General features: G+C 39.6%; 1 protein-coding gene across 2 annotated transcripts in view; it reads left to right on the plus strand.

The window, feature by feature from the left end:
• OTC (ornithine carbamoyltransferase) overlaps positions 1-12890 on the plus strand; it is a 77142-nt gene that overhangs the window by 3587 nt on the left and 60665 nt on the right. The window lies entirely within an intron of this gene.

Genomic DNA, 12890 nt, shown 5'->3' on the forward strand with positions numbered 1-12890 from the left:
CAACCATTGTGCATGTGGTTGAAGATGGCATGGTGTGTCGGTGGGGAAGGGAAAGGGGAAGGGAACAGGGGACATGAGTTAGCTGGGTAAACAAGGCCATCAGGTGGAGACATCACTACCAGAAAGCTTCTAGAACAGTTTCACGTTAATAATGAAATAGAATTTCTTCAGAGCCTCTTTATAACCTAAAGCAACCTCCCTGACTTCCTTAAGGAAGAAGCTTTTGGTCTGAAGTTTTCTTTTATTATTAGGAAGTGGACCTGTGATAGTGGCCTTGGGCATCCCTTCTCTGGACCAGCTGACAGTTCTAGGTTCTCTGGACTCCACCATTAGCACTACTTCTTTAGTGAATATAAGGCTGTCAAAAGTCAGAATGATACTGTAAATAGTATTGTAAATTAAGTCCACAATATTAGAGCTACTTGAGACCTCAGAACCATGAAATAATACCCTCCCTTATTTTATTTTGGGAGGAATTGTGATTTTTATTTCTTAGACAGCTCAAATATTCAATCGAAATTGTTTCACTTCTCTTGTTTTACGTATAAGGTAAAAAAAAAAAAAAAAAAAAAAAGCACAATAATATTATTATAATTATTACCATGAGCCAGAGTTAGATCAGATAACAACCTGGGGAAAAGTTTAAAGAACCAGGTTTAAGGCCTAGCACCACCCTTGCTGGCTATATGGCCTTGAACAAGTCACTAAACTTTTCTGCAATGTTGTTTCACCTATAAAATGGATAAAAGGATAGATAATACCTGTTCTGCCTACATTACAGAGTAGTTCAATCATTCATTCAACAAATATTAATTGAACATCTACTTTGTGCCATGCCCTGTCAAGGAGTTGGAGATACAGTGGTAAATAACGTAAAAACACACTTCACTCCAGCTACATGAGTTCATAGTCTAGTGATAATCAGTGAGATAATGTATATGAAACCTAAAAAGTGACAGACCAATGTTCATTATTTATTTTAGTATTCTGTTACACTGAGTTACATCAGATAAAAAAGATGATGAAATTTTATTCTATAGTTTTTAACAAGAAATCATCATTGAGTTGAAAACACCCAACTGAATGAATAACCAAAGCCTGGAACTTAAACTTATACTGTTCTTTGATAATTATAGTGATAATTGATTTTTAAAATAATTATTACGGATTAAATTTTGCAAGTAAAACCTCTACAAAATAGTTGGACTTTTTTTTTTTTTTGTATTTACTAATACACTACTGTCTATATCCAGTAGCCAGACTACATTTCCGAAAATCCTGGTGAGCACAGTGAATGGGGGCTGGCGCAAAAGTATGGCTAAATCAACCCAAATCCAAACTTTCTATTTGAAAGTGTGAAAGCCTCGAGTCACCCATGTTGTTAGAAACTCAATAGCGTGAATCTCTATTGAAAAATGAGATAACGTTGACATGGTTTCGACATGCATTCTCATGTGGCATAGGTATTTTTCTTTCCTACTGTATTGGTTAGTTGCACTACCTGTCAGCTAGATAAATTCAGAGTTTCTCACCTCCAACAAGACCTATAACCTTTGACAAAGCCCTCAACAACAGAGAAAAACGCCCTGTCAACTCTGCCTGTTCTGTATTTTTACTTTGATTTTCAGCCTTTCACAGGGATTCAAGTTATTTTTTTCTCCCACATCTCTTGGGAAAGGTGGAGGGCCCTTATGATATAACATATCACGTGAGTTTACTACTCCAGAGGAATAGGAAATATGTGGTTAGAGTTTGATAGTGCCACAAAATGGGAATTGCAGTTTTGAAGTGAGCAGTCATATCGCCATGGACATGATAAAATAATAGCTTAAATGAGGCTGAAACCATCCACACAGCCCCTGGATCAATCACTTTTAGTCAGTTAAATTTTTTTTTAACAAAATCGATAGGATCAGAAGCCAAGACTGCTGAAAACACCCAATTCACAGGCTTTCCATGTCGTAAACAAGGCTCTAAAGCCTTGCTGTGTTTGGATAATAGAGAGTGTCCTGTGATTTGTTGCCTATTAGGGAAACCATTTAGAGCTTTTTAAGAAACCACTAAAAAAAAAAAAATCTCTTTATCAGAAAAGACTAATTTGTAAGTGCAGTTCAATTTCATCTCACAAATAGAAATTTCTTCAGAGAATATTGAGCTAAGCCACCCAATTCTGTGGAGGTTATGGATTGGAGCCAGAGGTGACGAGTTCTCAGGTATTTCATTCCAGACCTCTATAAGGGCTCACATAACTCATTATGCTCCCCCGTCTCTCACACATGCCCATCCATACACACGTGGACATCCAGACAACGTGATTATAACATTCATGTTCTCGCATAGAGGAGAGAAAACAGTGCACTTTGATTATTCACAATGTCAAAACTTAAAATGAATGCCTTTTAAAAACATCACTTCAGCTGGGCACAGTGGCTTACGCCTGTAATCCCCACACTTTGGGAGGCCGAAGTGGGTGGATCACCTGAGGTCAGGAGTTCGAGACCAGTTTGGCCAGCATGGCGAAACCCTGTCTCTAATAAAAATACACACACACACACACACACACACACACACACACACACACAAAAGCTGGGCCTGATGGAGGCAGAAGAATCACTTGAATCTGGGAGGCGGAGGTTGCAGTGAGCCTAGATCGCGCCAATGCACTCTAGCCTGGGTGACAGAGTAAGACTCTGTCTCAAAAAAAAAAAAAAAAAAATCGCTTCACTTCAGAAAATCATATAAGAGATGGGACCAAAAGTTGAATGAGGTCATGATGTTTTCCTTGGCCAACAGTGGAATTTGTTTCCTAGTTTATTTTTAGTAATTTAGTAATTTAACTTAGATAAAATAAGCCACTGATTTTTGACAGTTTCAGGTTTCCAGACCTTTAATAGTAGGTCTGCAGCAAGTTAGCCTTTATCTGAATTCTTCAATTTTCAGATAAGGAGTAGTTTTACAATTTTAGACTATTAATGATCTAAGGTATCTTAAAAACGACTAGTCATTCAGTGATCAATAATAATGTTGTAGAAAAAACTGAGTTCTTGTCACACGACCAGGAAAGGTTAGACTCACAGACACTTTGAAGGATGAGGGGGAGCGGAATTGATTGGGTGAAAAGGAAAAAAACTCAGCAAAGCCAGAGGGGTTCCTGTTAATAGGCCCCCATCTCACAGACTGAATGCCAGGTTACCACACAGGAACAGAAGAGGCCCGGCTCCTCCCACCTCCAAACGGTGCATTGTGAACTTCCCCAAGCCCCACCCTGTCCTCCCAGTGTGAAGGTGGGCATTATTCAGAAAGAATCAGTCGGGGGAGTGAGGGGAAAGGGCAGGTCTCATCCAGGACAGGCAGTTCTGTTTTTCAGCCTACAGGTTGTTTTAGGCTTGAACGTGGGGTTTCACTGGGGGCTGCGGGGTGGGGGGCCCTTGGCTGCCTCCTGTCTCTATCAATAATTTATATCACATATGGGTATGTGGCAACAGTGAGGAGGGTTTCAAGTAAACTTTTATTAATACATTATTATTGTTATTGTTAATAAGAATAAATTTGGAAATAATTTGTGAGTTTTTTTCACATCAGCGGGATCACTGCAAGGTTTTTTTTTGTGTGTGAAAATACAGCTCCTTTCTCTTGCATGCCTTCTAATATGCCTTTCTGAGAAGGAAAGAAAGGGATATAATTAAAATTAGGCCACTGAAAATTCACGTGGCTCCAGTTTATAAACTTCATGAGTGTGGGGGAAGACATAGACAAAGAGAATCCCTGACTTCGTTCACTTTCTTAAATTTTCAGATGAAGAATTGAGGCTCGAGATGGCAAATAACCTTCCCAAGGCCATTGTTTATTCCTAAATCTGGGCTGAACTAGGACTATAATTCAAATATTTAAAGGCACTGCTCTTTTCATTTCACTGCTTGTATTACTTTGATCCCTTCAAATCGATCAAGTTGGCCAATCTACCTTTTTGCCTAATATCCTTTTTTAGGTACAGTCAGAATATCTCAGTGAAGAAAAAAAAACATACATAAGAAAACATGCCTTAGCTCCTGCATTAATGCAAGGTTAAAGAAACATAAAAATCTCAGCCATAAGGCCCATTGGCCCCTTCTTACATCTCCAGAAGTTAAAGTCTTTATCTCAAATTATCCATGGGGATCAGAGTATCATTTAACACTGAATTTTTTCCTACTCTGGCAAAATCAGTTTCTGACTGACCACATTTTACTCAAATCAAGCACTTTCTCTTCCAATAAAATACAATTATACCAGGGAATACGTCCAAGTACCTCCCACCCCCTAGTTTACCAGAGCTGGAAAATGCAGACACTAGCAATGAAAGGCTTCATTCTGCCAGTAGCGAATACTCTTCCATTTTGTAGCTAGGAAGATATTTGGGTAAAGTTAATACAAGGATCTCTTATTACCTTGGCTTAGCTTCTTAGCATTCAGTGATTTGGGGTTAAAAAATCTCTGTAATTATTTTTCAAGGAATAAAATGAATATAAGGAACTAGTATTGCTTTTTTCAAGGGTTCTGGCTCTGACCAGACTGCAGTGACAGTTTTGATGGAATATTTGTACGTGCTTCTCATTGTTTGCCACAACATTTGTATCCTCCCTCTTATGTGCAGGCTGAAGAATAATAATGTGGTTTATGTCTGGTGTACCAAGGAGATTTCTTGTTTACTCTGATTTACTTCTTGTATACTTTGGTACAAGAAAAGCATGCATTTTACAGGAGACTCGAATAATGCATTTGGCCCTGGTTCTGGTGCTTGTGAACCAGAGCAGGCTGCCTCCTATTGAAGAATGAGGTCTTTAGGGGAACTTAATAGCCACTGATGCCAGCAGTCTTACCTGGCTAATTCAAGCGTGGCTTTTTCACTCAAAAGCAAGAAAATGCTTGATACAGACCAGAAAAAAAAAAAAAGGAGGCCTTTGTCAGAACTGTCTTAATGTGGTACAATTGTGGAACTCTTCTAATTTTTATGTAGCTTAGGAAAGAGGTGTGGCAACTCCATTTTGGAGCCAAGGGGAGGTCTGTGAGGAGAGAGTAAACAGGATAGGAATTTAAACTGGGACCATTGTATTTGCTTTCCTTCCAGTGATAAATTTTCCTGGTTAGTTTTTGATATCTATGAAAAACAGCTCTTTTTCCCAAGCTAACATTTCCTGCCCCACCTCCTGGATGGAATTGAGAAAAGTGGTGACTACTCTAATGATTTTTCAGTGGTGTAAACAGCATAACCTCCCCTCACTAGCTGTGGTGGAATTTTTTTTTTTTTTTTTTTTTTTTTGAGACAAAGTCTTGCTCTGTCGCCCAGGTTGGAGTACAATGGCGCGATCTCAGCTCATCGCAACCTTCGCCTCCCGAGTTCAAGTGATTCTCCTGCCTCAGCCTCCCGAGTAGCTGGGATTACAGGCGTCTGCCACCATGCCCAGCTAGTTTTTGCATTTTTAGTAGAGATGAGGTTTCACCATGTTGATCAGGCTGGTCTCAAACTCCTGACCTTAGGTGATCCACCCGCCTCAGCCTCCCAAAGGTGCTGGGATTACAAGCGTGAGCCACCACCGCACCTGGCCAGCTGTGGTGCAATTTTAAAAGAAATTCTAGTTAATCACTCAAGCCCTCAGATGCTGGTATGACCAGATACATAGTATCTACCTCTCTACTGCTTTTGTCCCTAAGAACCCTGACAAGTTAGTCTGTCCAAAAGGAGTTTGTGGCAAGAAAGAACCAAAGTATCAGTGTAGTCCACTGTTACTGTACTTCCAGTTCAGCCTTCATGGTGGTATGAGCAAACACTGGCCCTATAAGGTGTTCTTGCCAGTTTTCCAGGTTTTGGCCCTTGACTCACAGTGCCGTGCTTAGGATCCAAGATTAGTCCACTCTTGTTTCACATACATATGTCCAACCATTGTTCCCAGTAGTGCAAATAGTATACCAGAGTGGTGGGGCTCTAGGGGATTTCAGCTTTAGCAACATACTAGGCCACAGTTAATTGTCCTCCATGATTTTCAGGCCTTGTGCTCAGCCTGGACCATACCCCATATTTGCTCTTCCCACAACATAAATTTTGTCTTTTTTTTTTTCTTTTTTTTCCTGAGATGGAGTTTCCTTCTTGTTGCCCAGACTGGAGTGCAATGGCACCATCTTGGCTCACTGCAACCTCCGCCTTCCGGGTTCAAGCGATTCTCCTGCCTCAGCCTCCTGAGTAGCTGGGGTTACAGGCCCCTGCCACCACGCCCGGCTAATTTTATACTTTTAGTAGAGACTGGGTTTCATCATATTGGTCAGGCTGGTCTCAAACTCCTGCCATCAGGTGATCCACCCGCCTCAGCCTCCCAAAGTGCTGGTATTACAGGCATGAGCCACCACGCCCGGCTGAAGTGATGTTTTTAAAAGGCATTCATTTTAAGTTTTGACATTGTGAATAATCAAAGTGCACTGTTTTCTCTCCTCTGCACCTGGCCTATGTCTTTTCTTATCATCAGAACTTGGTCAGGATGTTGAAAATCCATCATGACAAATCTTTCGATATTCATCCCAGAAATCTGCTAGGAATTAATTCTTTCTTTCTTTTTTTTTTTTTTTTGAGATGGAGTTTCACTCTTGTCGCCCTGCTAGAGTGCAATGGCGTGATCTCAGCTTACTGCAACCTCTGCCTCCCGGGTTCCTGCCCCAGCCTCCCAAGGAGTAGCTGGGATTACAGGTACCTGCCACCACGTCCGGCTAATTTTTGTATTTTTAGTAGAGATGGGGTTTCACCATGTTGGCCAGGCTGGTCTAGAACTCCTGACCTCAAGTGATCCGCCCGCCTTGGCCTCCCAAAGTGGGATTACAGGTGTGAGCCACCACGCCCGGCCTGAATTCTTTCTTATACAAATAGATTTACTTTTGCCCTGAAGACCTATTATCATTTATTCATTTCCTTAAGAAATATTTATTGAATGCTTACTATATTCCAAGCACTGTACTAAGCACTGGGTATATATTAGTGAATAAAACAGGAAAGGTCTCTGCTATTTGTGGATCATATGTAATCCAGTGAGAAGAGTAAAAGTAAGCAATAAATAAACACATAAATATATGTTAAAATTGTGATAAGTATTACAAACAAAATGAAGGTAAAGTGAAGACTACTTAGACAGTAGAGTCAGGAAAAGAATCTCTTAGGAGGTGATATTTAAGCTTACAGCCTGAGAATGAGAAGGAGTCAGCTTTGAGAACTGAGGAGAGAGTGTTCTGGACAGAGGGAATGGTATATCAGAGTCCTGTGATGGGAAAACTTTTGGAGTACAGGCAGCCCTTCCTTTGCAAGATCCCAACATGAACAAATTTCAATTACCACAGTTTAGTTAATAACACTAGGCCACTACGAACACAGTTCAAATTTCAGTCAACATGGCATATTAATTATAAGTAATTCATAAAGCAAAAACTTCATTGCTAACTCTTCAGTCTACAAATCACCATGTAAATAACACATACACAGCACATCATGATCAGTGACCAATTACATCACTTCTTTTAAAGTCTGTTGGTGATTGGTCACTGTGCATCTGTCATACAGTTTGCATACAGACAGCAAAGAGTATAGCTGTGCTGCCCCCTTTTCTCCCAGTGATAAACCCATGGACATTTTACAAAAATGGATAATGACAGTGCAGTACATGAAAGTGCAGCAGAGAAATAAAAAGTGACTTTGGGAGGCTGAGGCGGGCGGATCACCTGAGGTCAGGAGTTCAAGACCAGCCTGGTCAACATGACGAAACCCCGTCTCTACTAAGAAATACAAAAACTAGCTGGGCACGGTGGCAGACGTCTGTAATCCCAGCTGCTTGGGAGGCTTAGGCAGGAGAATCGTTTGAACCCAGGAGACAGAGGTTGTGGTGAGCTGAGATTGCACCACTGCGCTCCAGCCTGGGCGACAGAGTGAGAATCTGTTAAAAAAAAAAAAAAGTGATAGCAGTGGAAGTTAAATTTGAATTGAATGTAAATCGAGTTATGGAAGAAACAGCTGATTATGTGATTGTTACCCTGCTGCTGTTTGAGAGACTGTAGATACACAGCCAGAGGAACTTAGTGAAGATAAAGTTATTGACATAACTGCAGAAAGTGGTTTTGACAAAAAGGATGAAGATGTCCCAGGGGAAGTAACACCAGCAAAACACTTCACATTAAAGGAACTCTCAGAGATATTACACAGCGTTCAAAGTGCAAAGGAAAATGTTAAAAGTTTATCCAAACTTAGAAAGAATTATGACAGTTTATCAAAACATAGAAAAGATGCTTGCTCTATACCATAAGTTCTATGATGAGAAAGCAAGCACTGTTCAAACTACTCTTGATAGAGTTTTATAAGGAAATAAAACACTATAATTCTCAATGCTTCTAATGTCTTAAATTGCATTGTACTAAAAAATACATCAGTTTTACTGTTTTTCACTTCCCTACACATTTATAGCTGACAATAAAAGTTTTTAATGTTCTGACAATTTTTAAAAAGTCGCAGAACAATTACAGTTTTCCCGCTAAATATTAAGGTTACTTTGCATGGTTTCAGATTTAATGGCTATTCACAGTCCCCACACACTACCATGCAAATTAAAAACTGCCTGTGTTATTAAAAAAAAAGAAAAAACTTTGGAGGACATTATGCTAAGTGAAATTAGCCAGGAAGGACAAATATGATATGATTTTACTTATATAAGAATCAAAAATAGCCAAACTCATAGATTCTAATTTAAAACATTAGACAATACCAGTTGTCAGAGTTGGGAGTGGGGGAAATGGGAAGTTTTTCTATGGATACAAACTTTCTATTATTCTAGATGAATAAATTCTAGAGATCTGCTGTGCAACTTAGTGCTTATAGTTGACAATATGGCGTTGTGCAGTTCAAAATTTATTAGGAGACTAGATCTCATGTTAAGTGTCCTTACTGCAAAACCAACCAACAAACAAAAACACAAAGGGGCACAAGGAAACTCTGGGGTGGGGGAAGGTTATCTGCTAACATTTATTGGAGATGTGATTTGAGGGTAGCAAGAGTGAGGGCAACATTATCAGCTGCTGCCATGGAAAGTCTAGAGTCAGAAAGAGATTTTTCCGATCACTTGTAGTCCAAGGGAAAAATATTGAAATAAAGTTTCTGTTCTATATACATTTGAAAATCAAAGGCCTTGACAAACAGGAAAGGTTCAAGCAGGATGTTTGTGTGTTCTTTCTACCTTTATATTCAAATCTTCTGTCAGTGGAGAAATAGAAACAGCAGCATCTCACAACGCAAACCCACAGCAGAACATTAACCCTAACCCTAACTACAAGCTTAATTTCACCTCCAACTTAGAAACTTCTAAGTATGTAGGACAAAAGCTGAGGAAGCCCCAGAAACTTGTTACTTCCTCCAGTCTGTCTTCTGTTGGGGATAATAAGAACTGGAAGTTGGAGCTTTTGGAGTAGTAAAAGGTAAGGTCCTCCTCTTTCCTGTTTCCTTTTATGGAAACTGGGGAGAAAAAGTTTTGTTCTTTGCAAAATTTTCATTTCCACTTCTATTTCTCTGAGATTCAACAAGAATGACACAATTCTAAGATCTACGACATTCTCTTAAATAAAGCCTGTAGTCTTGTGAGCATTCAGAAGTGAGAGCATACAACAAAATCCCGCAGAGGCTGAGAATAAGGGATGGTATTGAATCCTTTAAGTATAGCAGTTTGGAGACTCAGCTTTTGTGGGCTCCAAAATAATCAGGAGTCTGAGCTTGAACTCAAGGCAAAAAACTGAAGGCCTCAAAATTAGTTCATGAGTGGTTTTTCCTGTGGTTGATGGATGTGAGTTTTCCAGCAAAGTATTCTTCCCCTTTTAAAATAATATTAGAGGAAGTCTTAAGCCAAGGAATATTAATGTGTTATTGTAAGACATGGTGTCAAGAAGGTTTATTTTCTGTAATTTTATGTTGCTTGGATCTTATTCCAGAAGAAAAGTATTTTCAAATCTGCCCTAACTATGAATTGAGAAAGGTTAAGCTGCCATGCCTTCATTTCAGGCCACATATGCAAATCTGTTTTACAATCCCCAGAAAATTTCAGTTGACCCTGAAAAATGCATGAATATTAGTTAGTGTTTACTCCTTAACATTATCAGTACTTCGTATTCGAAGTGTTGCTTAATATTTTCACTAATTAATATTATCAGAAGAAAACACATAACCACATAATACAAATTTTGTACGTAAATACAAATTTTCTGCCTCAATGCCTTACTTCCAAAGTTATCAAATTGCTGACTACGATGGAGATATTGGGCACAATTGTATAAGCATTTTACTAGGGTTTCAGTAGAAGGAAGAAAATGCAGGGCTGTCTAGAAACTTCTTTAGCCAGCAAAATGTCTTTGTATATCTACAAACTTATTTTTAAAATATTTGGTTCTTGGCCTGGCATGGTGGCTCACGTGCTGTATTCCCAGCACCTTGGGAGGCTGAGGTGGGTGGATCACCTGAGGTCAGGAGTTCGAGACCAGCCTGGCCAACATGGTGAAACCCCGTCTCTACTAAAAATACAAAAATTAGCTGGGCGTGGTGGCACATGCCTGTAGTCCCAGCTACTCGGGAGGCTGAGGCAGGAGAATGGCGTGAACCCGGGAGGCAGAAGTTGCAGTGAGCCGAGATCACGCCACTGCACTCCAGCCTGGGCGACAGAGTGAAACTCCGTCTCAAAAATAAATAAATAAAATAAAATAAAATAAAATAAAATATTTGGTTCTTCTTAGTCTAAACTTTTTAAATTTTTATTTTCGTTTATGTTTTGTTATGTACATAATCTTTAATATAGCAGCGCATATAAACACATAAAACATACATTATGAATCCACGTTTAAAATTTTTTACTGTTAGAGGTACATACTAAAAAGTTGAGGACCACTGCTTTAAAGAAATTTCCATTTGGAGAGCCTATGATTCACATAATTTTAAAAGTCAAAGACAATAATACATCTTTGAAATAGGAATGTTAACCAAAATTTTGTTTCTACATATAAGCTGAAAACAGTAATTTCTACTTGTAGTTGAATATGTCACTAATGTCTTAGATTAAATCAGTCAGTTGGCTGGGTGCAGTGGCTCACACCTGTAATCCCAGCACTTTGGGAGGCTGAGGTGGGCAGATCACTCGTACTCAGGAGTTTGAGATCAGCATGGCCGACATGATGAAACCCCGTCTCTACTAAAAATACAAAAATTAGCCGGGTGTGGTGGCAGGTGCCTGTAATCCCAGCTAGTCAGGAGGCTGAGGCACAAGAATCATTTCAACCCAGGAGGTGGAGGCTGCAATGAGCCGACATCACGTCACTGTACTCCAGCCTGGGTGACAGAGCAAGACTCCATCTCAAAAAGAAAAACAAAACAAAAAAAAAATCAGTCAATCAACCAATTAGCCAACCAACCCAGAAACTCTCAATCCTTATGGAAATTCTCTTCCCTACTAACTAGACCTCTAAAGGGCTCAGTCTCACAAAATGTCTACCAAAAAATATCTATTCACCTACTGAACATTAAATGAACCAATCAACTCTGCAAGAAACATATGTAGTGCAATATTCACTTGTCTAAGTTACTGACATCATGCAGTGGAAACAACAAATTGAGTGAATTTGTGATTTTCCCACCTATAAGCTTATTACCATTGCAAAAAGGCCTCCATAAATCCCAACAGATGATTAACTCTTCATCCCAAGTAGCACAAGCTCTCTTGTTAGGTTAGAATTAAAGCATGATCATTTTGTGACAGTTATTTTACTTCTAGTAAAATTAATGTTTAGTACACGTGGTGAACCACAATTTGCCTTTGGCTATTTATGATTTCGAATGGTAGAAAATGCCAATTATTGTTAAACACAGATGACACTGGGAATGATGAGAGAAAAATGATGCTTATTTTACAGACTGATTACCGCGAATAACAATTATTGTCATAACAATATAACAAAATGTTAAAATAAATATTTTTCAGTTTTGGTTTCTGCCCAGGCCCAGTAGATACTGATTCTTCCCTCGTTCTAAAGTGAGATGCTAAACCACTACAAATGGAATTGCAAAGGAAATAGACAAAATTCAGTTTGGAATCCCTTGGGTACCACCTTCAGCTTATAAAATGTGTTGCAGAAACCAAGAGAGGGGTTGGAAATTAGAAGATAATTTATAGAGAGTGTTTCTATTGTGTATCACGTGCCCCCTCCCCCATGAAGGGGATACTCTTCCTTCACTTCAAGCCCAAGGAAATGGCTCCACTAGGGCCCACAGTAAACTGATGTCAGGACGATACCTGAGAAATTTAAAGTAAGGAGGATAGGCTAGTTAGCTGTTCTGATAGCAGAACAAGATGGAGTCTATACCAGGATGGACCTGACACTTGTTAGAGCAAAGAACGTGGAGACCTTCCCATGAACCAATAGGGAATGAGAAAAAAAGACCTAGCATGGTATTGTTTCAGATCATGACCAAGAGACCTCCTGGAGGGGTGGGGGAAATCTCAGCAAAATAGAGGCTGGATGTGTTCCCTTGGATGCCAGAGGAAATGTAATTGTCTGCATCGAAGACTGCTATGAGAAACTCCTAATGATAAGGGGGGTGTTCTCCAAAGGACCTCCAAAAACACTCCGCAAAAGAGTCAGGTGTTTGAAACACCTGCACCAATGCTAGATTGCTAGAGCAGAACCAGGCTTTTGCTGGCTCTTAACTCCTCATCTTCCCTTGGCTTCACTTAGAGGAACTGAAAGTAAGGAAACAGAGGAAATAGCACATTGACCCCTCTTTCCCCATAGAGGAGGCCAGCTTTAATCAGGCATAAGCTGGAAGGGAAAAGGTGTTAACCTGCAGTAAATTTCTT

The sequence above is a fragment of the Colobus angolensis genome, unplaced genomic scaffold (assembly GCF_000951035.1).
Source record: "Colobus angolensis palliatus isolate OR3802 unplaced genomic scaffold, Cang.pa_1.0 Scaffold103, whole genome shotgun sequence".
Taxonomy (NCBI): domain Eukaryota; kingdom Metazoa; phylum Chordata; class Mammalia; order Primates; family Cercopithecidae; genus Colobus; species Colobus angolensis.